The sequence below is a fragment of the Schistocerca nitens genome, chromosome 3, assembly GCF_023898315.1.
Source record: "Schistocerca nitens isolate TAMUIC-IGC-003100 chromosome 3, iqSchNite1.1, whole genome shotgun sequence".
Taxonomy (NCBI): domain Eukaryota; kingdom Metazoa; phylum Arthropoda; class Insecta; order Orthoptera; family Acrididae; genus Schistocerca; species Schistocerca nitens.
The window spans coordinates 244,023,383-244,051,255 of NC_064616.1; the positions used below are offsets into that span (position 1 = coordinate 244,023,383).

General features: G+C 42.0%; 1 protein-coding gene and 1 non-coding gene across 3 annotated transcripts in view; both read right to left on the reverse strand.

Annotated features, from left to right (window-relative positions):
- LOC126249559 (paired mesoderm homeobox protein 2-like) overlaps positions 1–27,873 on the reverse strand; it is a 584,838-nt gene that overhangs the window by 244,130 nt on the left and 312,835 nt on the right. The gene's annotated exons all lie outside the window — the stretch shown is intronic.
- Positions 26,349–26,421, reverse strand: Trnaa-cgc (transfer RNA alanine (anticodon CGC)). The gene has a single exon. It is a non-coding gene; the product is annotated as a tRNA-Ala (tRNA).

Sequence of the window (27,873 nt, forward strand, 5' to 3'; positions counted from 1 at the left end):
TCAGAGCCATCTGAACCATTTGTTTGTTAAGTGTCGTGACTGCCTGAGTTCGACACTGACATAACTAAACTCAACATAGAAAATCCTCACATGCTGTAAGCGACTGTTGATGTTCTGCACGTCAATCGGGGGAAGCAGGTTTCGAGGTTTAATGCTCTCGAAAAGTTGGCTGGTTATGCTTTCTCACGAGTCTTTTATTAAATTAACTTGCCTTTTGATAAAAAGTGCAGAGGCTTTATCCGTTATATCAGTTAATACTAGTCCACCATTTTTAGGACCTAAAGTGGCTACTTTAGCAGGTACTCTGAACACTTCACCTCTCCACAAAAAGTTGGTGATTTTGGACGTTATTCTCCTCGCTATCATTCTCCGTATTGGAAACAGCTGGGCTGTATAATAAGGTTTAGCAAGGATGCATGAGTTGATATACTGTGTTCTTTGAACTTGGTTCATATATCGAGTTAAATTCTCTAAAATGACTCCTTGCACTTTATCTGCTGCAACTTTCCAATTTAAAGCCGTCATTTTCATAGGGCATGCTGTCAGGGTGATCCCAAGTGTTTTATGTTGTCGGACCAATTTTGCCCACTCGACGTTGATATTATCAAAACCTCTGAGAATTAACATCTTACTTTTTTTTGTTTGCATTGACTCCAGATCCTCTACAGTACGAATCAATCACTGTTGCTTGCATGGTTACCTCGTCATTATTACTTATAATGACCTCTATATCGTCAGCATAGGCTCTTATAACTGTTTTATTTCCTGATAATGTTAAGCCTTTTAATCTAGCATGGACATGTCGGAAGAAAGGTTCCAGCGAAATGGCGAAGAGCGACATGGACAGAGGACTTTCTTGAGGAACACCTCGTTGTATTTGTATCGGCCTGGATTGTTGACAATTCACCGCTATTTTAGCATTTATTCCAGTTGCTATGCTCTTAATCAATTGTATGACCCTATCGTTGAAGCCTATTTTCTTCAATGTCTGTAGAAGATATTCATGATGTACTACATCGAACGCTTTATAAAAGTCTAAAAACAATAAAGCACACTTTATGTTTGTTACAGAAGTTATTGCAATGATATCCCTGAATTCTGCTAGATTTTTAAAAATGGCTCTGCCTTGCGCGCAGTTTTGATGTTGACTATAATTTTATCAGTAACGCATGAAATTCTCTTGTTTACTATTCTAGCTATTAATTTATAATCAGAATTCAGCAGTGAAATTGGACGAAAATTATTTAAATCTTTGTTTCCATTATTTTTTGGTACCAGAACAATTTTACTCTCCTTAAACTCAGCCGGAATCATTTTACCCTGAATAACCTCATTTACAATGTCCGTGATTTTCGCACCTACTATTGGTGAGTAACGGATGTAAAACTCTGCTGGCAGACCATCCGGTCCTGGGGATTTTTTTGGTGGTGAGGCGCACAGAGTCTCATACACGTCTTCTTCACTGACAACCTCGAGAAAATTTTCGTTGTCATCTTCTGTCAGCTGTGGGGCTAGGATGTCGAGGAATTCTTCCAAGGAAGCATCACTACTTTGATGTACTGAATATAGCTCGCAATAATAGCGATAAATCTCGTCCATGATTACTGGGTTCTGAGAATCGTGCCGTGTTTTGTTCGAATTTCATCAATAAAAGTTCTTGTCCCGTTTTTCGTATGCTTCACTAAATGATATAGGGAAGTAATTTCAACTTCTGACACCGAATTTGTCTTCGATTTTATTTTCAACCCTTCCATTTGACTTCTCTTGATATTAAGTAACTTGGCTTTGACTTTTTTGATGTCTGCTATCCGAAGTGAGGAACCTGCTGAAACTTGATCATATAGATCTCTCAAAACGGAATAGTAATATTCTATAGGGCATTTCATTTCCCTTGCGCTCTGAGCACTGTATTGAATAAGAACCTTCCTCAACTTTGGCTTTGCCATTTTAGCTCACCAGTCAATAGCAGTGGCATATCTACTACAGGCACGCAGGCATATTGCCCATGTTTCTTTAATCAGGTCTTCCAAATCATGATTTAGTAACAAGGAAGTGTTCAAATTCCACTGATTCTTGAATCGGCGAACCGGCTGTCTTGTTAGATTTATGCAAGCTAAGACACTTGAATGGTCTGAAAAGTACGTAGGAATGGTTTCTACTTTTGTCACGGAAGTTTCAAGATTGTTATAAATATATAGTCTATCAATCCTGCTACGTGATGTTGCCGTGACATAAGTGAACTCAGAAATGGAGGGGTATTTGATTTCCCATATATCCTTTAATTCTAAACCAGTAACTAGTTGTTTTAGTTCACTTGAGAAATTAAAATTTGGTAACTGATCTTTTCGATTTAAAACACAATTAAAATCACCTCCAAATAATAACTGTTTTGGAGCGGACCCCGTTAAAACTGCAGTTTAAAGCGAGGCGACCATCTTTCATTTGCAATTGATTTAACGTCTCTGTAGTTTGAAAGAGCTTCCTTAATTTTATCATTTTCAGTTTCAATGGGAAGATTCAAGACACGATCGGTTTTGTAATGAATGTCCGCTCTATAGATGGAAACCTTACTTTTATAACCATTTCTATGCACAAAATCTATTTCATAGCCCCACTTTCGTAACACTTTATCAACAGTCGAAGCACTGATTAACGTGACAAAAACACAGTATTTTTCCTGATCCAGTTGCCAGGTATGGACGGTTTCAGAATTTAGACCAGTTACCTGTGTAATCCAGTCATCTATTTCCAGGGATGTCGGCTGAACAGGACGGGATTCCTTGTCAAAAGCGAATACCAGAGTATTCTTCCTGAGGTTTGTAGCCATGGTTAATCCAGGGAAGCAATTTCGGTTAAACAACCGAAATTCCAATTAGCAGTAGCAAGACCAGAAAGAGCGATCAGATCACAAGGAATAGGAACGAACACGGACGGACGGCACTCGGCGAAGCACAAGTATAGCGATGTAGCGCAACAGTTAACAGCGGTCACTCGCGAGCGCGGCTGAATCGGAACTGCCACTCAGCTACCAGCGGCGGACGCCAGGTCAAGTAATTAATGCCGACTAATCGAGATCTGATAAAGAGTTACGACCCCGCCGGACTCTCGCAGTAAAGGGAAGCAAGCATGTCTTTGGTGCGGCTGGACCCATAGCGGCTACCACACACTCTTATATGGTAATGTCTGGGATTGTGATGGATGGTACGCTGCTACCCCAATTTGTATGACCTTGTATCGGAGCCCACCAGCTTTTTCCTGAAAATATAAACATAAATTTACCGAACGTAGAGGCGCTTGCTATCAAATTTGCTAATATAACAAAGGGGAATTTAAAAGTCTTCCTAGAGCAAGTTATGTGGTCAGATATACAGAAAAAATTACAGCCGTTCTCTTGGCTGACTCTTGGACAGCCAGTAGAGATGAACTATACAACCATACAGTTCGTGAAGGCGTTGAATCCGTCAAGAAGCTGATTTCGGCTAAGTTCACAGGTATTGTGCAACTTGCCGACGTTTCCCTCTTCCGTCCCTACAAAAATTTCGTAAAATTTATCACAGATATAATTGTGATAGCTTCTGACAATGACACTAACATATGGCATAGAGACCACTTCTCACGCCTTCAGTCGTTTATTTCCAGTTCTCGGCGGCCCTATTCTCCAACTTAAAAATTTTGCATTTTTCCAATGCAGCTACATCAAAGACTTTCCTGGTGGTTTTCAAACACTCTTGGAATACAGCGTCAAAGAAGGATTAACGGAAGAGTGTTCCCACGAGAACTGTGAGCGAACTGCATCAACTGTGCCCACTGCGAGAAGTGTCTATGCATTGACCATGCTGTTATCGCTGACTTGCATATTTTTTGCCTCCTACAGCGTAGGCAACTCTGTTATACCGTGGTTCATGTCATTTTACTGACTATATCTCTCAAATAATCCATTTGTGTAATAAATCATTCATACTTAAAGTATCCTCATCGTAACTTCGACGACTGATTCTCCTGTTGTAATAGTCCGTAGCAGCTACAATTTCAGTAGTGTGTTTACACTTTTTCGGTTTATTAACTGCGCTTTGTATGAATACAATTTGTGCGACAATATATCGTGACCTTCCGTTGTAAGACGGGTCCAACTAGGTATTCAGGTCATTAGTTATTAAGGAATTTTGACGAGAGCTTCTTATCGTAAATTTTTCAAGGCATGTGAAACGCCCTTTACTGTGCCAGATGCCTATACAGAGAGGTTGGGGGTTGTTTGGGGAAGGAGACCAGACAGCGAGGTCATCGGTCTCATCGGATTAGGGAAGGATGGGGAAGGAAGTCGGCCGTGCCCTTTCAGAGGAACCATCCCAGCATTTGCCTGGAGTGATTTAGGGAAATCCCGGAAAACCTAAATCAGGATGGCCGGACGCGGGATTGAACCGTCGTCCTCCCGAATGCGAGTCCAGTGTGCCTATACAGACTCGACAAATTTGCCAAATTTGCTGTCGATTGGAGCTTTTCGGTTCATACTAAATGAACGTTTAACGACGTAAATGTGGGTTCTGTGGTCTGTTCTTTGTTTGACCCTCATCAACATGCTCGAAATGTGGCAAGTTGGAGTCGTCGGCCTATTCGTAACACATCTTATTACAGATGAACTTAATTTTTTAAAATTCCTTGTATCCAACTAACAAGCGCGTTTGAAAGTATCTTGCACTTTTTTTCCTTTTTTCCTCTCAGTATCTCTTCATTTGTTTGCTGTGTTTCATTTTACGTTCTTCTGTTCAGCGAGAATTTTTTGGACTAGGCTTCTGAGCAAATTTGTGTTTATGAATTAAGGTTTTAAGTTTCGTGCTATCTTGGATAATTTCATTACGAATGACGAGTTCCTTTAAGCCTTTTTAGGACTTCTGTTAGCCAATTGTACCGGTTTTTCATGGCTAAGGCTAAGTTTAGAATTTTCTTCGTCGAGACCCGTTTTCTGTTACTTGATAGATGTCTTATGAATTCTTTTTCTTCCACATTCAGTTTTCACGTTCTTGACGCAAGATTGATTGGAGAATTTTCGTTTCTTGCTTTCCAATTTTTATTTGGGGTCCCCCACCAATTATCGTGGTTTCAGATAAGTAAAGAGCTTCTGTTTAATACCTGTCTTATAATGCCGTAATCTTTCCCCTATGTGATATAGGCTTTTGTTGTATTTGTTCCAAGCGGGTACATGCTCTTTGTAGTTTTGCAATTCTTTCATTGTTGGCTTACCATTTAGCCCAATAATTTCACCTAGATACTTGAAGTGGCCTTCTTGGAAGATTTTGCCAAATTTGGTGATTGAAGGTTGACCCTTCAATCATTATATGATCCTTTCCATACAGTGAATCTCCTCATATGAAATATGAAGCCCACTTCTTGCTATTTCATGGAGTTTGTCTAAAGACGGGATTTCTCCTGGTATCTTAGTGGAGAGGACTGAAATTCCATAAGGGAGTGCTAGACAATGAAGACGAATTTTATTTTGGGGACTTCTACCATTTTTCCATTTCGTGATCAGTTTTTCCAGAACGAAACTGTACAGTAATAGTGTTAATATGTTCCCTTGTCTGATCCCTGTTTTGACATCGAACGGTTTTGAAAAGTCTCCGAAATATTTAACAGTTTTTGTTGTGATAGATAGTTTGCTTGGTCATTTACCTCGTTATTTAGTCAACTTGGAACTGCTGTAGTACGTTAAACGTGGTCCGTCTATCTGTGGAATGACTTTTTCAAATCAGTAAATATAGATCTGTTTGTCTAGTTTTTCGAATTTAGAAGGTGGTTTTAAGGTTTATGACCTATTCTCCTCGTTTCTCCTTTTCCTAATTCCTGCCTGATGTTAGCCATTTAACTGATCTCTTTGTTTTTATTTCCTAATAAGTAAGGCTTTAGAAAAGATTTTATAGTGTGCTATATGTTAGAATATTCCTCTGTAATTATTTTTATGTGGTTGGTTCCCTTTCTCATGAAGTCAAAGAAAATTAATGCACAGTCCTATTCTTTGGGGATTTTCTCACTACACAAGATATTTATTATTATTTCTTCTTCTGCTGGTGCCTTATTGCTTTGCAAGTTAAAACCTAAAAATCCGAATCCTTTCATATTCAACATCTTCAGCAAATTTTCCTGGCTCCTTTTACTGTAAAATATCTTTAGTTAAGAAATTGAAGTCGTACTCTCACCTTATATGTCATGATTTACATTTTCATTTCCTAATCAATGCGAATTTTATAAATGATATTTCACTGCCTTTCCAAATATTAATGCGGCCCGACAAATGAGACAGTATAAAATGCGTAACCGCATTAACGTAGAGGAAGGAGCTACACTGAAATATTAAAAGTGACGAGATGTTTCCAATAACGTGGATAACTATACAAAATCAGTCTTTTTATGCACAAGCCTACAGCCGCTATAAACTTCTTGAATAAAGACGTTTTTCTACCTGATATTTTAAATTTGTAATAATCACGTAATTACGTTATTAACGCTTAGATAGTTTAACTCCAGTAAGCAGAACTGAGCTGTATCACACCAAAACTAATGTAATGCTGAGGCTGACGTAGATGAGTGATCGCATCCTTTCCAACTCTTATTCGTTTGCATGGAACTACCAAAAATATTGTCTTCTTCATGACGGAATGGTGTAGTTATCACTCATTAACGCGCCAGAGGTCATGCACAACTGTTGATTGCATGTTAACGAAATCAAACGTTTGAGCTACCAAATATGTTTTAGTTTTGTTTACACAGTTGGTTTAATCTCAGTTACATGTCATTTCAAGTGTATTACGTTTTAATGCTGAGGAGAGCGCTGTCACATAATAAAATGTACAATTTCGGAAGACTTGCGACGCGATCACGTATATTTAATTAAGTAATACACCTGAAAAATACGTGTATTCGAGTTAAACATCGTTTTATTCATGAAACTTCAATACATTTGGCAAGTGAATCGTGTGATTTAAATAGGCATAACACATTCTTTATAAATAGTCTTTACAACTAATTTTACATGCTAGTGAGGAAGATTGTATACTGTTAAGTCAGACACTTGGAGTTATGTAAATTGCTGTTTTTTATCTTATTGATGGAGAAACTAAGAATACACGTACATATAAAACAGTCGCAATGCTAAAACGTCAATGAATTTGTTTCAGAGTTAGTGGCTACGTCTTACATCACAAAACGTTCCCACAGTTCTAATAAACACGCCTTCCCGAAACGAATGTCTGCAGACGGCGTCCACTTAACTAAATGTGGTCGTCATAAAAGGGAGTTAAGTGGCTCAAATTCCTCACTTTAGCGAGAGGTTGTCATCCAGCTTTTCCAACAGGGATTCAACCGTACCACACGTGCTTTTTGTGAGGAGGAGTTCTAGTCAGAAACAATAAATCAGGCACCATACGGCGGTACAGGCAACACACAACCAACACCAGACAGAGAGCTGACACTTTAATTGGACCTTGTATAGGTCGAAGAAGGTTTATTGAATACCCGTCACCGTCTTTAAACCTTAGACATCTCGACTTCTACGTATGAGGGATCCTGAAGAATGAAGTTTTTCGACAAAGCACAGCTACGGGATAGTATCGAAGCGCAGTAACCAGCTACTACCTGTTCGACAACAGCAGTACTACTTAGTTTTAACGTCAATCACTCAAATCACCAACAACGCCTCAAAAATGACGCAATGATAGTCCCTCCCTTAACATTTATTTCAAAGCTACTTCCTATCAAGAAGAGTGCATAATGATTGTTGTTGTTGTGGTCTTCAGTCCAGAGACTGGTTTGATGCAGCTGTCCATGCTACTCTATCCTGTGCAATCTTCTTCATCTCCCAGTACCTACTGCAACCTACATACTTCTGAATCTGCTTAGTGTATTCATCTCTTGGTCTCCGTCCGCAGCTCGTGGTCGTGTGGTAGCGTTCTCGCTTCCCACGCCCGGGTTCCCTGATTCGATTCCCAGCGGGGTCAGGGATTTTCTCTGCCTCGTGATGACTGGGTGTTGTGTGATGTCCTTAGGTTAGTTAGGTTTAAGTAGTTCTAAGTTCTAGGGGACCATAGATGTTAAGTCCCATAGTGCTCAGAGCCATTTGAACCATTTGAATCTTGGTCTCCCTCTACGATTTTTACCCTCCACGCTGCCCTCCACTACTAAATTGGTGATCCCTTGATGCCTCAGAACATGTCCTACCAACCGATCCCTTCTTCTAGTCATAATGATTAGAGGGATTATTTAAAGAGAGAATTAACGCAGAACAGATAGACCATTTAGTGTTTACTAGCCATCCGATAGACATGTGAAACCATAGCACTATAAACACATTGGAAATGGCTTACGTTAATGTGATTAAAATGATTTAATACTGAGAAACTCTTGTTTTATAAAGAATAAATGATAAAAAAGGTGCCTCCAAGCAACTTCTGACGCGATTACATCTAAATCTTCTAAGACTACGTCTGAAAGAAGCAGGCCAAAGTCAGTTCTTTAAGAAAACATTTGAAAAAGCAAATTTCTTAGGTTAACCACGTAGTTAGGATCTCGAAATCGAACTTCAAAGTTCAGAAGGATAATTAAAGTACTTATGGCAAAGACACACTGATGGAAAAACAATCGCAAGACCGAGAATGAGACGTGAGACTAAAATGAAAGTTGGTAGGCATGTTTCTATTCATTTTCGCGTCAGTCGCATAAGAGTCAGGCTAGCAGCGCCGTTACGAGGATGCAAATCAGGTTTGCTTTAAACACACGCTGTAACGGTCGTAAGCGTTGGTTACTTTTGATACTGGACGTGGTGAGTTGATGTTAGTCAAGAATGCCTTCAAGGCGACGAAGACGCCATTATCAACACTTTACTGAGTTTGAACGAGGTCTTGTAATAGGGCCATAAGAAGCTGGATGTTCCTTCTGCAGTGTTCTGCAGAAAGACTTGGCAGGAACCAGAATATACAATCGCAAGAAGACCGGACTCCGGACGGCGAAGTGGTATTGTGGGGAGGCAAAACCATCGTGTTCGACGTATGGCTTTGCATTGTACTGCATCTGCAGCAGCAATCTGAGCAGCAATTGGCACCACTGTAACAGAAAGAACTCTTACAAATCTGTTATCTGTTTGAACAAAGTAAGAGCATATGTACTATCAGACCAATTGTGTGATTGGATTGAAGAGTTCCTAGATAACAGAACGCAGCACGTCATTCTCAATTCCGAAGTAAGAGTGATTTCGGGTGTGCCGCAGGAGAGTGTCATAGGACCGTTGCTATTCACAATATACATAAATGACCTTGTGGATGACATCGGAAGTTCACTGAGGCTTTTTGCAGATGATGCTGTGGTGTATCGAGAGGTTGTAACAATGGAAAATTGTATTGAAATGCAGGAGGATATGCAGCGAATTGACGCATGGTGCAGGGAATGGCAATTGAATCTCAATGTAGACAAGTGTAATGTGCTGCGAATACATAGAAAGATAGATCCCTTATCATTTAACTGCAAAATAGCAGGTCAGCAACTGGAAGCAGCTAATTCCATAAATTATCTGGGAGTACGCATTAGGAGTGATTTAAAATGGGATGATCATATAAAGTTGATCGTCGGTAAAGCAGATGCCAGACTGAGATTCATTGGAAGAATCCTAAGGAAATGCAATCCGAAAACAAAGGAAGAAGGTTACAGTACACTTGTTCGCCCACTGCTTGAATACCGCTCAGCAGTGTGGGATCTGTAACAGATAGGGTTGATAGAAGAGATAGAGAAGATCCAACGGAGAGCAGCGCGCTTCGTTACAGGATCATTTAGTAATCGCGAAAGCGTTACGGAGATTATAGATAAGCTCCAGTGGAAGACTCTGCAGGAGAGACGCTCAGTAGCTCGGTACGGGCTTTTGTTAAAGTTTCGAGAACATACCTTCACCGAAGAGTGAAGCAGTATATTGCTCCCTCGCGAAGAGACCATGAGGATAAAATCAGAGAGATTAGAGCCCACACAGAAGCATACCGACAATCCTTCTTTCCACGAACAATAAGAGACTGGAATAGAAGGGAGAACCGATAGAGGTACTCTAGGTACCCTCCGCCACACAGTGTCAGGTGGCTTGCGGAGTATGGATGTAGATGTAGATGTAGACAGCTCCGCGCCAAACGCTCTGTAGCGTGCATTCCACTGACCCCAAAGTACCTCCGTTTGTGCCTTCAGTGGTGTCAAGCGGGAGCTTATTGGACGGCAGGCTGGAGATCTGTTGTTTTCTGATGGGTGCTGGTTCTACCCCGGTGTTAGTGATTGCCCTGTGTTGATTAGGAGGAGGTCAGCTGAGCGCCTGCAACCAACCAGTAAGCGTGCTAGACACACTGGACCAACATCTGGAGTGCGATTCTGTATGACAGCAGGGACACACTCGTGGTTGTCCCACTCACCCTGACTGCGAAACTATACGTCGGTCTGTCGATTCGATCTGTTGCGCTGCCATTCATGAGCGGCATACCAAGTGGTGCTTTCCAATAGAATAACGCACGCCTGCATTCCGCTGTTGTAACCCACCATGTTCTACGGGGTGTCGACATGTTGCCTTGGCGTGCTCGATCACCAGATCTATCTACAGTCGAACACATACGGAACATCATCGGACGACAACTCTAACGTCATCTGTATTAATCGTCCGTGCTGGGATCGACGAAGTGCAACAGCCATGGAACTCCATCCCTCAATCTGACATACGGCACCTGTACAATATAATGCATGCACGTTTGCATGCTTGCATTCAGAATTCTGACGGTTACACCGATTATTGTTGTACCAGCATTTTACATCTTGCAATATTAGTCACTTAACTGTGTTACCGAGACAAATGTATTCCCGAAATTTCATTACTCTACATTCAATATTTTTTAGAGTAGCGATTTTTTCTGTTAGCGTATCTGTGGCTACTCTTTGATCCCTCTATAAACGATATGCGAAGTGAGATATCGATTTAAGAAGATACACTTGGTTCTCTGAATTTTCAGTTCAGTGGCACTTCGAGTAAATTCTATCATATCTATCCATCCTGAAATCATTGGATCTTAAAGCGGAGCTAATTTTTCGCTTCACTTGTTGACGAGATTGAGGCCAAGGAGCTGTGGTACGACGCTGCAACAGCGAAGCCGTCGGAGTATATATATTACATGCACGGCGCAACGGTAGTGATGTGTCGCTGAAATGACACCTTGTAATCACAATACCTATTACGGGTCGATAAGATGTAGTCGACAATAGTAGCACCATCGCGGCGCGTATTTTCATGTGCAATCGAATCATGAAAATACCTTTGAAAATCTATTTTGATATTGTGGAAATTAGATGGGAAAAATTAAATGTTTATTGACTCCAAGAGTGAGGCTATGTCTGTTTTTAGTATGAGCAACATAGCTGTGAGATTGATCGTAACTGTTCCTGTGCTATTGGAAAGAGGAGTTTAAACAGACTAAAAAAACTGTCTTGCAGCAGGGCAACCATGCTGACGTCGTTTGAAGCTAAAATACACCGAGCGAACAATCTTCTAGAACCGGCCTTCAGCTTTAATGAGAAACGAAGGGAAGGCGATCCGAAGGGCACCCGTGGCTGTGCATACGAAACTGGCGGGAGTCTTCAGGCCGCCGAGGCTGCTGTCTACCACTGTCTCAGATGAATCTACTGCAGTATTGGAAATTATTATAAAGGTACGGACATTTCTAGGAAAGTTAACATTGTCAGCTGGAATAACTGTGCACAATGTATGTGCAATAGTATGAGATCTATTGTACTTAGAAATGTCAGTAGTACAGTATACAAGACTTCAACGATTTGGGTGGTAGAGGGTGGAACTCAGTATAAAGGCAGTCGGTTCTCTGTGATGTTATTGTGTGTGTACGTCGCTTTACAGGAGGTAGGAAACAGTAACCATTAGTGGCAGTGTGTGCTGTGTACAGAAACCGCAATAGTGACACTTCTACGCGGAAAATGAAATGAAATGTCGTGTGGCTCGCCCGCATCTCGTGGTCGTGCGGTAGCGTTCTCGCTTCCCACGCCCGGGTTCCCGGGTTCCCGGGTTCGATTCGCGGCGGGGTCAGGGATTTTCTCTGCCTCGTGATGGCTGGGTGTTGTGTACTGTCCTTAGGTTAGTTAGGTTTAAGTAGTTCTAAGTTCTAGGGGACTGATGACCATAGATGTTAAGTCCCATAGTGCTCAGAGCCATTTTGTCGTGTGGCTAGGGCCTCCCGTCGGGTAGACTGTTCGCCTGGTGCAGGTCTTTCAAGTTGACGCCACTTCGGCGACCTGCTCGTCGATGGGGATGAAATGATGATGATTAGGACAACACAACACCCAGTCCCTGAGTGGAGAAAATCTCCGACCCAGCCGGGAATCGAACCCGGGACCTTAGGATTGACATTCCGTCACGCTGACCACTCAGCTACCGGGGCCGGACTTCTACGCGGAAAACAGTTATCTTGAGATCGATTCCATATTCCTAGATTTCCAGATGGCTTTTGATACCGTTCCTCACAAGCGACTATTAATCAAATTGCGTGCATATGAAATATCGTCTCAGTTGTGTGACTGGATTCGTGATTTACTCTCAGAGAGGTCACAGTTCGTAGAGATAGACGGTAAATCATCGAGCAGAATTGAAGTGATATCTGGCGTTCCGCAAGGTAGTGTCATAGGCCCTCTGCTGTTCCTGATTTACATAAATGATCTAGGTGATAATCTGACCAGCCCCCTTAGATTGTTTGCAGATGACGCTGTAATTTACCGTCTAGTAAAATCATCAGACGATCAATTCGAATTACAAAATGATCTAGAGAGAATTTCTGTATGGTGCGAAAGGTGGCAATTGGCACTAAACAAAGAAAAGTGCGAGGTCATCCACATGGGTACTAAAAGAAATCCGATAAATTTTGGGTATACGATAATTCGCACAAATCTAAGGGCTGTCAGTTCGACTAAATACCTAGGACTTACAATTACGAGCAACTTAAATTGGAAAGACCACATAGATAATATTGTGGGGAAGGCGAAACAAAGACTGCGCTTTGCTGGCAGAACACTTAGAAGATGCGACAAACCCACTAAAGAGACAGCCTACATTACACTTGTCCATCTTCTGCTGGAATATTATATCGCGGTGTGGGATGCTTACCAGGTAGGATTGACAGAGGACATCGAAAACGTGAAAAGAAGGGCAGCTCGTTACGTGTTATCGCGCAATAGGGGTGAGAGTGTCACTGATATGATACGCGAGTTGGGGTGCAGTCACTGAGACAAAGGCGGTTATCTTTGCGGCGAGATCTATTTACGAAATTTCAATCACCAACTTTCTCTTCCGAATGCGAAAATACTTTATTGACACCCACCATGTAGGGAGAAATGATCATCATAATAAGATAAGAGCAATCAGAGCTCGAACAGAAAGATTTAGGTTTTCGTTTTTCCCATGTACTGTGAAGCAGTAGTCAGAATCAAATGGTTCAAATGGCTCTGAGCACTATGGGACTCAACTGCTGAGGTCATTAGTCCCCTAGAACTTAGAACTAGTTAAACCTAACTAACCTAAAGACATCACAAACATCCATGCCCGAGGCAGGATTCGAACCTGCGACCGTAGCGGTCTTGCGGTTCCAGACTGCAGCGCCTTTAACCGCACGGCCACTTCGGCCGGCAGTAGTCAGAATGCCCAACTCCTTAAACAGATGTCTACAAGAAGATCTTGAGTAAGTACCTCGCATTATTCTTACAGCACGTTTTTGAGTAACGAAGACTTTCTTTCTTAAAGATGAATAACACACAGAACGTTATTCTATGTGACATTATTGAATGAAAATATGCAGACTATGTTAACTTACTGATTTGTCTCTTCCGAAATTTTGCAATGGTTGTAAATGCAAATGTGACTGAACTAAGTTGTTTTAGTAGCTCCAAAATGTGCTTTTTCCAGTTTAAACACTCATCAATATGGACGCCTAAGAAGTTTGAAGTTTCCGCCCTATTTATTGTTTCCTCACCATGCGTCACACTTAACATTGGTATAATACCCCTAGATGTGCAGAACTGAATAGGTTGTGTCTTTTTAAAATTGAGGGTGAGACCATTCACAGAAAACCAGACGATGATACTGTGAAGAACATGATTTACAATTTCTTCTGTTTCTGTATGTATGCTTGGATTGATTACAATAGTAATGTCATCTGCAAAAAGAACTAGTTCTGCTTGTTGTACATGTAGAAACGGCGAGAAGCGATCACAGAGCTGGCCCTCAGGCACAAAGCGGACAGCGGCGGTCGAAATGTCTACGGGTCATGTGCAAGTTTCGCTGGAAGGCAACACAGAAAACACTGGTAATACAGACATATAGGGCAACGTGACAGCACCAGATGACTATGTATCACGGCCACCAAGTATCGACGTCTTATGCAGTGTGAGGTGTATGTGAGTCAATTTAGCTGCCACATGCGCCGAATTTGTGATTTGTCTATTATGGAACCGTTATACTAATCTGTGCAGCAATTCTATTAAAGATATTGATAATGAAATTACATATTAATATGAAACACTTGTTATGATATTATACCGACGTTTTCGCGAAAAAATCTACGGCGCGGACACGAACTGTGCACACAGAAATTTTTATTTGTAAGTAGTTGCTGAGCGCATGTTCATGGGTGACGGGCGTTGCGAGATCATCATGCCCTTGGCTGAAGATGTACCTAAACGATGGCGGTGGTGGGTGAACCTTTGATAGGTGCAACAGGCCAATTTATAGATTTCCAGATGTAGATGGAGATGTACTTAGTGGACCTAGCAAATAACTGCACAGGCTGCTGAATACACATGCAGACTATAACACCATTTCGAACAAAATGTTCATTTTTTCTTAAACAACTGATAACTCTCAAGTAATATCTAATGTAGAACAAACTGTAGAAACCTAATTCTGCAAAGAACACTAAGCAGCATACGCTACGTATGAATAGTTCAAATGGTTCAAATGGCTCTGAACACTATGGGACTTAACATCTGAGGTCATCAGTCCCCTATAACTTAGAACTACTAAAACCTAACTAACCTAAGCACATCACACACATCATGCCCGAGGCAGGATTCAAACCTGCGACCGTAGCGATCGCGCGTTACAAGACTGAAGCGGGCACACCGGCCGGCTACGTATGAATAGTGCTTCTAGCTTAGCAAGGTCCATATATTTTCTTTGCACAATGAAAGAAAAAGAATACGTGCATCATTTACACTTGACAGGTCTATTTCAGATAGAAACAGTAAAAATAAATATTAGGATTCGGTGACCAGACGTCCTATTTTTTGGGGATCTCTTAAGTGTCAAGTCGCCCCGACAAAATACATACGCGATGTGTATTGTCCTATTTCTCATTAATCTTCTCGTATATTTTGAACTAGCGTGTTGTTACGTGATTTGTAACATAACCAAATGGAGAACACATGTTGTCTTAGAAAACACAGTCTTAGATTAAACCAAACTGAACAACGTCTATCATTTTCAACTTCTTTGCATCTCAAGATATCTGCTGCAAGGATTTGCAGCTCACTACTGTGCTTGTGCTAGCTCTAACTGGCACTGATGCAGCCGCAAGAAGAGTGTTCTTTATCACAAAAGGTTTATGGAATTATGACTAGTACAGCTTTAGTGAGGAAACTATTAAAAACTAAGAATCATTTTCAGGATACTACAAGTTTTGAATTTTATAAAATTCTGTTTGACAGTATCAAACTTCCAAATGACATACAAGGGTTGGAACTTTAATAGTGGCAACAATTTATTTACAGCTCATGCAAAATAGATACGTGTTTCAAAGTTTTACTGAGCTTCAGAGTAGTCACCAGCAGTGCGCATAACCCGTTGCCAGCGATGTGGAAGTCGTAGGATACTCTTAGCAGTGCCAGTTGTGTTGACAGTTCGAGCGGCGCGATCTAGTGCTGTTCATTTTTGGAACACAACCTACGACCAGCTTAGAGACAGAAGTGATGACACTTTCTGCAGGACCTGACCAATATTTTGCAGGACAATGCTCAAGCACATACAGTGCAAGCTGTTACTGATTTGTTTGACTGATGAGGCTGGGCCGCGCGGGATTAGCCGAGCGGCCTCAGGCGCTACAGTCATGGACTGTGCGGCTGGTCCCGGCAGAGGTTCGAGTCATCCCTCGGGCAGGGGTGTGTGTCCTTAGGATAATTTAGGTTAAGTAGTGTGTAAGCTTAGGGACTGATGACCTTAGCAGTTAAGTCCCATAAGATTTCACACACATTTGATGAGGCTGCTAAGTGCTATACCACCTACTGCACTCCCCTGACTTAATCCCTCGTGAGTTCGACTCGATTTCTAAACTGAAGGAATCACTTCAGGGCATTCGCTTCATAACTGCTGAAAATTCGTCGGGCAATAGACCGCGCCGTTCGAACTGTCAACACAAATGGCACTGTTAAGAGTATCCTACGACTTCCATATCGCTGGCAACGGGTTATATACAATGGTGGTGACTGCTCTGAAACTCAGTAAAACTTTGAAACGCGTATCTATTTTGTAAATAAGTAGTTGCCACTATTAAAGTTCCAACCCTCATACAATCTTCTGCGAAATATAACAAAATAATTTTTTAGGAACCACCCACGGCGAAACACCCAGGCCAACTGATAGTTATATTAAACTGATATAAACAATAAAACAATTACATATTTACTCGTTTAGTAATGCACGATACTTTGGTGTGTGTGTGTGTGTGTGTGTGTGAAGAGAGAAAGAGAGAGAGAGAGAGAGAGAGAGAGAGAGAGAGAGAGATTTCATTTCAACTCCCAGTTTTAGTTCCGTATAATGCTTTTGGAAATCTGGTGACACTGTATTAGGAGCACAGATGTTGGCAATGACATTACGAAATCCGACACACAAATAAAGATATTAAAATAGAAAGTCTATCATTTTGCATTCAAGCAAGAGGCTAAAAGAACAGTGCATTTAGATACGAAGAAGGGAGGGCGGGGGTGGGGGGAGGGGGGGGGGGAGGCCTTTAGCAGAATAGTGAAAGGTCAGATCACCTTCTGACTATTGGCAGCCAATCCTTGCCATATTATGCCAAGACTCGATGATTAGATATATTGTATTTCCTTTCAATCCTTCTGTGAAAATGTGTTGCACAAATTTTCCTAATATTTCGCTACGTAGGCAAGCAGTGTCACGGACAGCCGAAGTACAGCAACTCTGACGGTGACCACTCATTAGACCAATGAAGAGCGGCCACTTTTGTACGTGTGAGGCTACAGACAGCAAATTCTGGAAGATGGCGGTTCATGTCCCCCTCAGGCCATCTAAATTCAGGTTTTTCATAATTTGCGTAAATCACTGTAGGCGAATGACGCGATGGTTCGTTTGAAACAGCACGGCCTATTTCGTTCCCCACAGCGAGCTTGTGCTCCGTCTCTAATGAGGTCGTCCTCAACGGAACGTTAATCCCTAATCTTCCTTCCTCCCTTCCTTCCTTTCTACCTTGCTATAGACTGCGTATGCCCAGAATATTTACGGAAGTTGTAAGTATAAGAATTAGATACGTTTAACAGCTTCATTTAAAGAAGTGGAGAATAAGTTAAGAAATAAATCGTACACCCGGAAAATTACTTGCTACTATTGGAGAAATATTTACTGGTTGAGGGAAACAGCAATGACACGACTTGACACGACTGCAGAATTAAGAAAAGGCCGGTCAAAAAGGCGTAGCAAAACAAAATACAGTCATAACTCCCATCTAGGAACAAAACTAAGGGCAATAATGATTAGCCTCATTCTTCATTGAAATGTCTTCACAAATGCTTTAAGAGATAATGATTTGGCTGAAATAGTGTTAATGTACCTTGCGAATGCAAAGAAAAAATATTTTCAAACTTTTGGCAATTCGGATGATTGGTCTCTCAGGCAACATGTATTAGATCAGTTGTTCAAGAAGAATATAAAAAGAAAAATACTTAATAAGAGGTAATATTGGAGGCACTACCACCTAATTAAAGTTGCTGTTCGCAGGGAATTATGACACCCGACCAAACTGGAACGCTGTGAAAAAGAGTGCCTGGAATTTCTAAACACTCTATTGTTGAAAAGGGAATAGACCACATCAGTAAGTTTCCAAGTTATAGATCACACTACACTCGAAAGGATGGAAATGATATGAAACTGCCTGAACTCTAAATTTACGATCTATACAAAGCCGAAAATGAAGAAAAAGGACAGAGTAGGTTCCAGTTAAAATGCGATGTATTACAGTTTACTGTCGTACTATTTTCATAGTGACAAATGTCTTCGTTTTATTGCGTAAAAAGTGTGTCAGTAGACTGTGACCAGGCATTTCAATAATTCAGTTGTCGCAGGTTGCTCCACTTGACAATGTATAAAGCGTTTTAGTATCTCTGTTGTCGACGGGACGTTAAACTCTACTCTTATTTCCTTCATAAGTTTCAGGTGTTACAGAAATACATTTCATAGTGATTTAAAGACGAGTAAAGATAAAAAATATAAAGAATACGACAGTATGAACGCGACAAAAATTAGATTTAACATAAAAAAACAGTGGACGGTGATTTGTGCACTGCTAATGAGAATTAAATTATTTTGACATTGATAAAAAGAAAAACTGTGCTTGCCAAGAATACTTGCAGATATAACTTTCATAAGGCCTAAATGTGGGTACATAATAGTGGAATCCACGCTGGAAACGACAGATGGAAGATATGCAGCTTCTGCTTGAGGAGGCACATACTGAGTCGTGTCGAAAGACATGACAAATGTAACATACGAATTTATAGTGAAGGATAAAATAGCAAGATCAAAAAAGTTCTCATAATGAATATTCTGTTCCATGAACTGCAGCAGCTAGAGTTTGAAATCATGACATTTCTGATATCAAGGCGGAGATATCTGCCGAATATCTAGCATTTTGGTAGTGTGAAATCTGCTTGAACGAAACAGTAGCGATTCTATCTTGGACGACTTCATTCATGTAACGGCATAATGTCGCAAGGAAACGAAATTGGTCGGGTCCCAATTGCAAAATAATAACAAAAAGTCATAAAGTAGTAATTAACCTGAAGGTGGACATGGAAGGAGGGCAGCTAGTTCGATGTTTGGACAATCAAAATAGAAAGGAGCAAGCCGTTTATCATTCACATTCACAACCTCAGGACGCTGAGACGAACGTTATAGGTCAACGGAAGGGGAGACGATCTTGTAAGTTTTACTCGGTGGGACTGATTTCGCTATCGCCGGACGGGAAATCTATAAGTAGGGAGAAGCTTAGGGACATTCTTTCTATCAGTCACCTAATACCGTGTTCCGAGGAACTGCGGTCTAGCAGTTCTGTTGATTGTACAAAAGACTAAGATTCTAACGCTCCTTAATGTTTTACAAATCAGGAAACCAAAGCAGAAATGGCAGTTCAAATAGATGTTTTAAAATTTTCATATACAACTGCTAAATTAAACTGTGTTACTATAGTCGGCACAATCGTCCTGAGAGTTGCAACAACTGTTTACATAATTAAGATAATTTTCATTTATTGTTACACCTCAGTTGCACATTTTTTAATTAGATTGCATGTTTCGATCACACTGGATCATCTTCGGATCTAAAACAAAGTAAAACTAAATATGACTATCTAATATTTTACAATAAGTAGAAAAGACGGGAATTATCCACAAACGTAGAATTTACCTAAGTAGTTAGATTCTGTAAAAAGACGACAGTTGGGCAACTGGACGATGATTAGTTAAGGCTTTCTTCTCACCTTTCTTATAAAGCGGTTTAACAATGTTGGTACTTTATGTGTAAAACTGCTTGCTATGTCAAAATTCTACAGTGTATTTTAATTTAGAATAAGATTGTTTAAAATAGCATTGGAGGAAAATTTTATTCATGTTAGCGTTGTTGAAGTGTACGTAACATTTTAAGTTACAACCACATGTTGTATTTACTTATACTTAAAATTACTGAAAGTTGTTTCGTGTATTAACAGCCATATAACTTTTTCAATGAAGAACATTGACAACTTTCTTTGGCTTATTCATTTTCTAGTTGTCTCCCTTTTTATACAAGTTGTCCAGCTGTATTATATAATAAACCATCTCCCTCACCATAAGATACAAAATACCGTTTCCTCCCTCCAAACCGAGTGAGGTGGCGCAATGGCTAGCACACTGGACTCGCATTCGGGAGGACGACGGTTCAATCCTGTGTCCGGCCATCCTGATTTAGGTTTTCCGTGCTTTGCCTAAATCGCTCCAGGCAAATTCCAGGATGGTTCTTTAGAAAGGTCACTGCCGACTTCCTTCCCCGTCCTTTCCTAATCCGATGAGACCGATGACCTCGCTGTCTGGTCTCCTCCTCCAAAACAACCCAACCCCCTCCCTCTCCAAGTACATAAATTCCAAATTTAGTCACGATGGTAATATAGAAGGCAATCACAAAATCCAATATAGCGCGAGAATATCTGTCTCGTCAGCACTGATTAAAGGTAGCACCACCTGGAGCACAGCAAACACATGGCACTCATTTGATAAATATCAAGGTAGTGCAGCAACAGCACAGTCCAACTAACAAATCTCAAAATTGACGAAGAGTGGAGACGTCTAAGGTTCTCAGTGCCAAATCTGACATTTGTCATGAAAATCAAGAAACTATGTATCTCCTTCTATACTTAACTAATTTGCATCCAGAAATTAAGATGTTAATCTCGTATTACATAATTATCTGGTCCATCTTATTACTGAAAAAAATAGCGAGACAAATTAGAAGATAAATAACTTATTAAGAACTTTCTAGGTGTCATATCGTGAAACTGACTGGTTCTAATTGCCAATAAGACAGGTTTTATTTCAAGTGCCATTAGTACTGAGGCACTACATTTTATTTGTGATGACACTAGTACAGAAATACAGCAGTATTTTTAACTAGTACAACTTCAGTCAACAAAAGCCATTTCTACAAGAGGACAACGAAATTAAATTTAAGGAAAAAATCTACCAGTATTGACTAGTGTTTCTTACACAATTTTAGACTCAGGAGCAGATGTTGAAAAGTTATTGTAGAACCCCCAGTGCGATTGAGGAAGAAATGGTAACATTGTCAACAAGTCTTTCTCTTTTTGCAGCCGATAAGCATGGTTTGTCTTTCAGATGAAGTACTGCATGACATATGCATGACATACATCTGTCATCATCTTTCCTCTTTTGATTACAATGACATTTTTCCATTTTTCTGTTTCAGAGTAAGAATTTTTGTATACTTATTTGATATGGGTACGTATGAGACACGTCGATCATACTGAATTTGGAGATGTTACATGCCTGAATTATCAACAACGTTTTTGTAGCATCTATAAAATAAAAAAATCAGCTGTATGCACTGGAACATGGTATAAGTTCATAGCTTTAGCTGGCTCAACCATCTTGTGTAAATCTTAAGGAGAAAACGGCTTGCTTACCCCTCATTTTCCAGACACACATTATTTTGTCTGTTTACTTCAACTTTTTATACCACTTTTTCAACCAAAATTATCTGCTTCCATTACACAGATGTTTTATAGATATAAAGAAAAGCTTACATACACTCTGCTTACCACACAAACTGTGCATGAAGTAAATGGGGGAGAATTTGAGGCATTTCACTTGGATCTTCAAAGGGAAACACTGTTTGGCACAAAGACAATGCACCAGTTGGCAGTGAATGTCTGAAACATTTTCTCTGTGATTTGGGGCTTGCAACGAAGTATCCAGAAGACAACAGCTCTGGAACCGCATTTTATGAAGTAATGACAATTCGAATGGCTGGCATTTCTATTCTTCATATATGCTTACTTTGCTGTGCATCATCAAATCTTGGATCTGTGTGGTCCAACAAGGGACGCCAAAGAAGTAAATTCTAATCCCCCCACCCCCCCAAAAAATTAATACAAAATAACTAATACTTGCAATAATGTAACTATCCATCACTAGGACATTTATTTATGACGAAATACCCGGTTTTGGCGGACATCATCCATCCTCAGATAACAGAGTACAGGCCATGGTGTGCAGAGTCCATGGAGAATACAATGGCTGGTAGTTGCGCAGACGGCAGGGCATGCATGAGGAGAGTGGTAGTGGTAGGGGTTGCAGACAGGCGCTCTAGGGGAAATGCTGAGCGCTGGAGGGGAAGTGCCATCCTAAACTGAAGCCTACGCTCACATTTTTTGTAAATATTGATATGGAGCCCCTCCACGCCAATACTTGCATATTTAACATTCAAAAAGATCTGTCACCTCGGCTTTCGTTAGTATCTAAAAAGAATTCCACCGAAAATGCAGCGATTTATTTTCACCTGGCTTGTTAACCATTTGTAAACTTTCAGAAAACTTCACGAGTGGCAAAACCACCTAAATACCTAGAAATGTGTAAAACCTACACATTTCTCTTGTTGCCATGCTAAAATTTACTTCTTTTGCCAAAACACAGCGGAGTTTACACCATCTCACTTCACTAACATTTTGTGCAGATGCAGTTGTGTGAAAATTCTGAAACAGCAGTTTATTAAGTTTATTTATGAACTGAGACATGGTAAGGTCAGTATCTTATGCAACACCACATCCTCGGTACAAAATCAAGGCATAATGTCTTCACTTATGTTGTTCCAAAATCCATAGCATTTCTCGTTTTACCGGCTATCGATGGCCCTTAAAAATTTCATTGAAAAAGTATGTAGTTAGTGGAATAACATGGTAGATAATGAAGTTTTGCATAATAACCATACGGCAAAATACTCTCCTCTTTGCATGCTATCATTTGCCAAAATCTCGTTTCGATATCTCAAACCGTTTATAAAATACTAGGAATGGTTTGGATATTTGAGTCTTGCTTTATCGCTCGTGTGGCGCGATCGCAAATGAGTGTGTTATGTCAGATCAATTTTCTCGACATTATTGACAGATAGAGACTTCCATCCAAGTCTAAAGAAAAATTTAATATTCTATCTAAATGCAGTAACATACACTGAAGCGCCAAAGAAATTGGTAAAGGCATGTAATTCAAATACAGAGAGCTGGCAGTTGTGGATGAGCGGTTCTAGGCTAGGCTCTGAGCACGATGGGACTTAACTTCTAAGGTCATCAGTCCCCTAGAACTTAGAACTATTTAAACTAAACTAACCTAAGGACACCACACACATCCATGCCCGAGGCAGGATTCGAACCTGCGACCGTAGCGGTCGCGCTGTTCCAGACTGTAGGCCGGCCGAAGTGGCCGTGCGGTTAAAGGCGCTGCAGTCTGGAACCGCAAGACCGCTACGGTCGCAGGTTCGAATCCTGCCTCGGGAATGGATGTTTGTGATGTCCTTAGGTTAGTTAGGTTTAACTAGTTCTAAGTTCTAGGGGACTAATGACCTCAGCTGTTGAGTCCCATAGTGCTCAGAGCCATCTGAACCATTTGAATCAGACTGTAGCGTCTAGAACCACTCGGCCACCCTGGCCGGCCATGAATGTGTGTGATATCCTTAGGTTAGTTAGGCTTAAGTAGTTCTAAGTTCTAGGGGACTGATGACCTCAGATGTTCAGTCCCATAGTGCTCAGAGCCATATATATATATATATACACTCCTGGAAATGGAAAAAAGAACACATTGACACCGGTGTGTCAGACCCACCATACTTGCTCCGGACACTGCGAGAGGGCTGTACAAGCAATGATCACACGCACGGCACAGCGGACACACCAGGAACCACGGTGTTGGCCGTCGAATGGCGCTAGCTGCGCAGCATTTGTGCACCGCCGCCGTCAGTGTCAGCCAGTTTGCCGTGGCATATGGAGCTCCATCGCAGTCTTTAACACTGGTAGCATGCCGCGACAGCGTGGACGTGAACCGTATGTGCAGTTGATGGACTTTGAGCGAGGGCGTATAGTGGGCATGCGGGAGGCCAGGTGGACGTACCGCCGAATTGCTCAACACGTGGGGCGTGAGGTCTCCACAGTACATCGATGTTGTCGCCAGTGGTCGGCGGAAGGTGCACGTGCCCGTCGACCTGGGACCGGACCGCAGCGACGCACGGATGCACGCCAAGACCGTAGGATCCTATGCAGTGCCGTAGGGGACCGCACCGCCACTTCCCAGCAAATTAGGGACACTGTTGCTCCTGGGGTATCGGCGAGGACCATTCGCAACCGTCTCCATGAAGCTGGGCTACGGTCCCGCACACCGTTAGGCTGTCTTCCGCTCACGCCCCAACATCGTGCAGCCCGCCTCCAGTGGTGTCGCGACAGGCGTGAATGGAGGGACGAATGGAGACGTGTCATCTTCAGCGATGAGAGTCGCTTCTGCCTTGGTGCCAATGATGGTCGTATGCATGTTTGGCGCCGTGCAGGTGAGCGCCACAATCAGGACTGCATACGACCGAGGCACACAGGGCCAACACCCGGCTTCATGGTGTGGGGAGCGATCTCCTACACTGGCCGTACACCACTGGTGATCGTCGAGGGGACACTGAATAGTGCACGGTACATCCAAACCGTCATCGAACCCATCGTTCTACCATTCCTAGACCGGCAAGGGAACTTGCTGTTCCAACAGGACAATGCACGTCCGCATGTATCCCGTGCCACCCAACGTGCTCTAGAAGGTGTAAGTCAACTACCCTGGCCAGCAAGATCTCCGGATCTGTCCCCCATTGAGCATGTTTGGGACTGGATGAAGCGTCGTCTCACGCGGTCTGCACGTCCAGCACGAACGCTGGTCCAACTGAGGCGCCAGGTGGAAATGGCATGGCAAGCCGTTCCACAGGACTACATCCAGCATCTCTACGATCGTCTCCATGGGAGAATAGCAGCCTGCATTGCTGCGAAAGGTGGATATACACTGTACTAGTGCCGACATTGTGCATGCTCTGTTGCCTGTGTCTATGTGCCTGTGGTTCTGTCAGTGTGATCATGTGATGTATCTGACCCCAGGAATGTGTCAATAAAGTTTCCCCTTCCTGGGACAATGAATTCACGGTGTTCTTATTTCAATTTCCAGGAGTGTATATATATATATATATATATATATATATATATATATATATATATATATATATATATATATAGGCAGAATACGGCGCTGCGGTTGGCAACGCCTATATAAGACAAAAAGTGTCTGGCGCAGTTGTTAGATCGGTTACTGCTTCTACAACGGCAGCTTTTCAAGATTTGAGTTTGAACGTGATGTTGTAGTCGACGCACGAGTGATGGGACGCAGCATCTCCGAGGTAGAGATGAAGTGGGGATTTTCCTGTACGACTATTTTACGAGTGTACTGTGAATTTCAGGAATGCGGTAAAACATCAAATCTCCGATATCGCTGGAACACGTCTCAGCTGTTGACAATAAATGTCAGCGATGTAGGTTACACGTCGGGGATGTTAAATTCTGCTGTCTAGGAAACCTGCTTTCTCGGATCGCTAGACAACATTCAAGCAAGCCGGCCGGAGTGGCCGAGTGGTTCTAGGCGCTGCAGTCTGGAACCACGCAACAGCTACGTTCGCAGGTTCGAATCCTCCCTCGGGCATGGATGTGTGGGATGTCCTTAGGTTAGTTAGCTTTAAGTGATTCTAAGTTCTAGGGGACTGATGACCTCAGATGTTGAGTCCCATAGTTCTGAGAGCCATTTGAACCATTCAAGCAAATAATATTAATGAGTTATATTGCAAAATAAGCAATTACAATACTTAATTTTGTATTACACAGATGTGTCGCAAGCAAAGGGTGACAGATGAAATAATCAAGTTTCTTCAGTATAACAGTTCCATAGATGGTTCAAGCGAAGTAATGAGCTCTGACGCTTCTATGCACGTCGCTAGGCTTCAGGTGCCAGCATAGTAGCTCAGCGTGTTCGGTCAGAGGGTTAGCAGCCCTCTGTAATAAAAAAAAAATGAAAACTGAGTTAATAGCTCAAAAATGAACTTCAACGGGCGTCAGGGGACGTCCGCCACGAACAGTTACAACATACTATAACGAACAAAATGAGATTAAAAAAAAAACAAAAAAAGGCTGTGTTCGACTGGGTCGCGACCAGTCGGGCGCGGCGCTTATGTCCTCTTCACATAGAGGCCGCTGCTGTCGCGTTGTCGTCCTGGAGAGGAGGAGGAGGAGGAGAGTAGTGTTTAACGTCCCGTCGACAACGAGGTCATTAGAGACAGAGCGCAAGCTCGGGTGAGGGAAGGATGGGGAAGGAAATCGGCCGTGCCCTTTCAAAGGAACCATCCCGGCATTTTGCCTGAAGCGATTTAGGGAAATCACGGAAAACCTAAATCAGGATGGCCGGAGACGGGATTGAACCGTCGTCCTCCCGAATGCGAGTCCAGTGTGCTAACCACTGCACCACCTCGCTCGGTCCTGGAGAGGAGTCCGTCAGCGTGCAATTTGCTGACGGCGGCTCACAGCCCTCTGTGCTCTATCGTTCCCGACTGGCGTGGCGGCGCTTGACTTTACACCGTAACAGGGGAAGCAGTTAGTAGTGCAACGCACCGTCGCTGTTCCACCAGATGCATAACATTATCTTTTGTGAATACGCCCAGGTCTTTCTACTGAGAGTTGCTGCTTTTTTTGGACTCAACCATTCATTTCTTCTCCTTAAGTTAGCATAAGGACACCGTTACTCATCACCAGTGACGATACGGAATAGTAATGGTCGGTGTTGTTCATGAGCCAATTGATGATGAGCAAGCAGAGATACACCCTCTGATTTTTGTGATTTTGGCTTAGGGCATGCGGTACCCATACACCAGATTTTTGTATCTTTGCCGGCAGGGATGGCCGAACGGTTCTAGGCGCTGCAGTCTAGAACCGGCGACCGCTACGGTCGCAGGTTCGAATCCTACCTCGGGCATGGATGTGTGTGATGTCCTTAGGTTAGTTGGGCTTAAGTAGTTCTAAGTTCGAGGGGACTGATGACCTTAGAAATTAAGTCCCATAGTGCTCAGAGCCATTTGAACCAAATGTCGTATGTTCGTTACTGTATTATGCATTACTTTGTTACAAGCAACTTTTTATTTGTCTATGCAATTCATTATTTTCTTTCTCCTCTTCTTTTCAAAATGGTTCAAATGGCTCTGAGCACTATGGGACTTAACATCTGAGGTCATCAGTCCGCTAGAACTTAGAACTACCTAAACCTAACTAACCTAAGGACATTACACACATCCATGCCCGAGGCAGCATTCGAACCTGCGACCGTAGCCGTCATGCGGTTCCAGACTGAAGCGCCTAGAACCGCTCGGTCACAGCGGCCGGCTCCTCTTCTTTCCAAAGACTCCATATTTCTGAACCTTCTATGAAACTTGATCTCAAATGTTGTAGCCATGTTTTTATTACAGTTTCTTCGCAGTTGGAATATCATCTAGAAATGTTTGAAAATCTCTTCGTATACACTACTTTTTGTATTGTTCTTCGTGTAATGTTCCTGGGTCACGTTCCACAAACAAGGTGTTTAGCGGTACAATATTATACGTCTTTCTTTGGTCAGTAGTCCACTCCTTCGCTATACTGGAAGCAACTGGAACTTGCTGTCACGTGGAAACCACAGGACATTCTGAAGGTGGCCTGGCCTGTTGCTGCGCACATGTTCGTCCATCTAACAAGGCCGGATCGGCTGTTCCGAGAACTGCAGCTGACGGCTTGAAGGTCGTGTCTTCGCTAATACATAGGCGGAGACTGTAGATGTTCCAGAATCCGTCAGAAATATCCATGGCCCGTCTCTAACATCCGTTCGTGTATGAGCAGCTACAGCTGGCCTGTGCAGACAGTTCAGCGCAAGATTTGGGTTAGCGCATATTATTACACT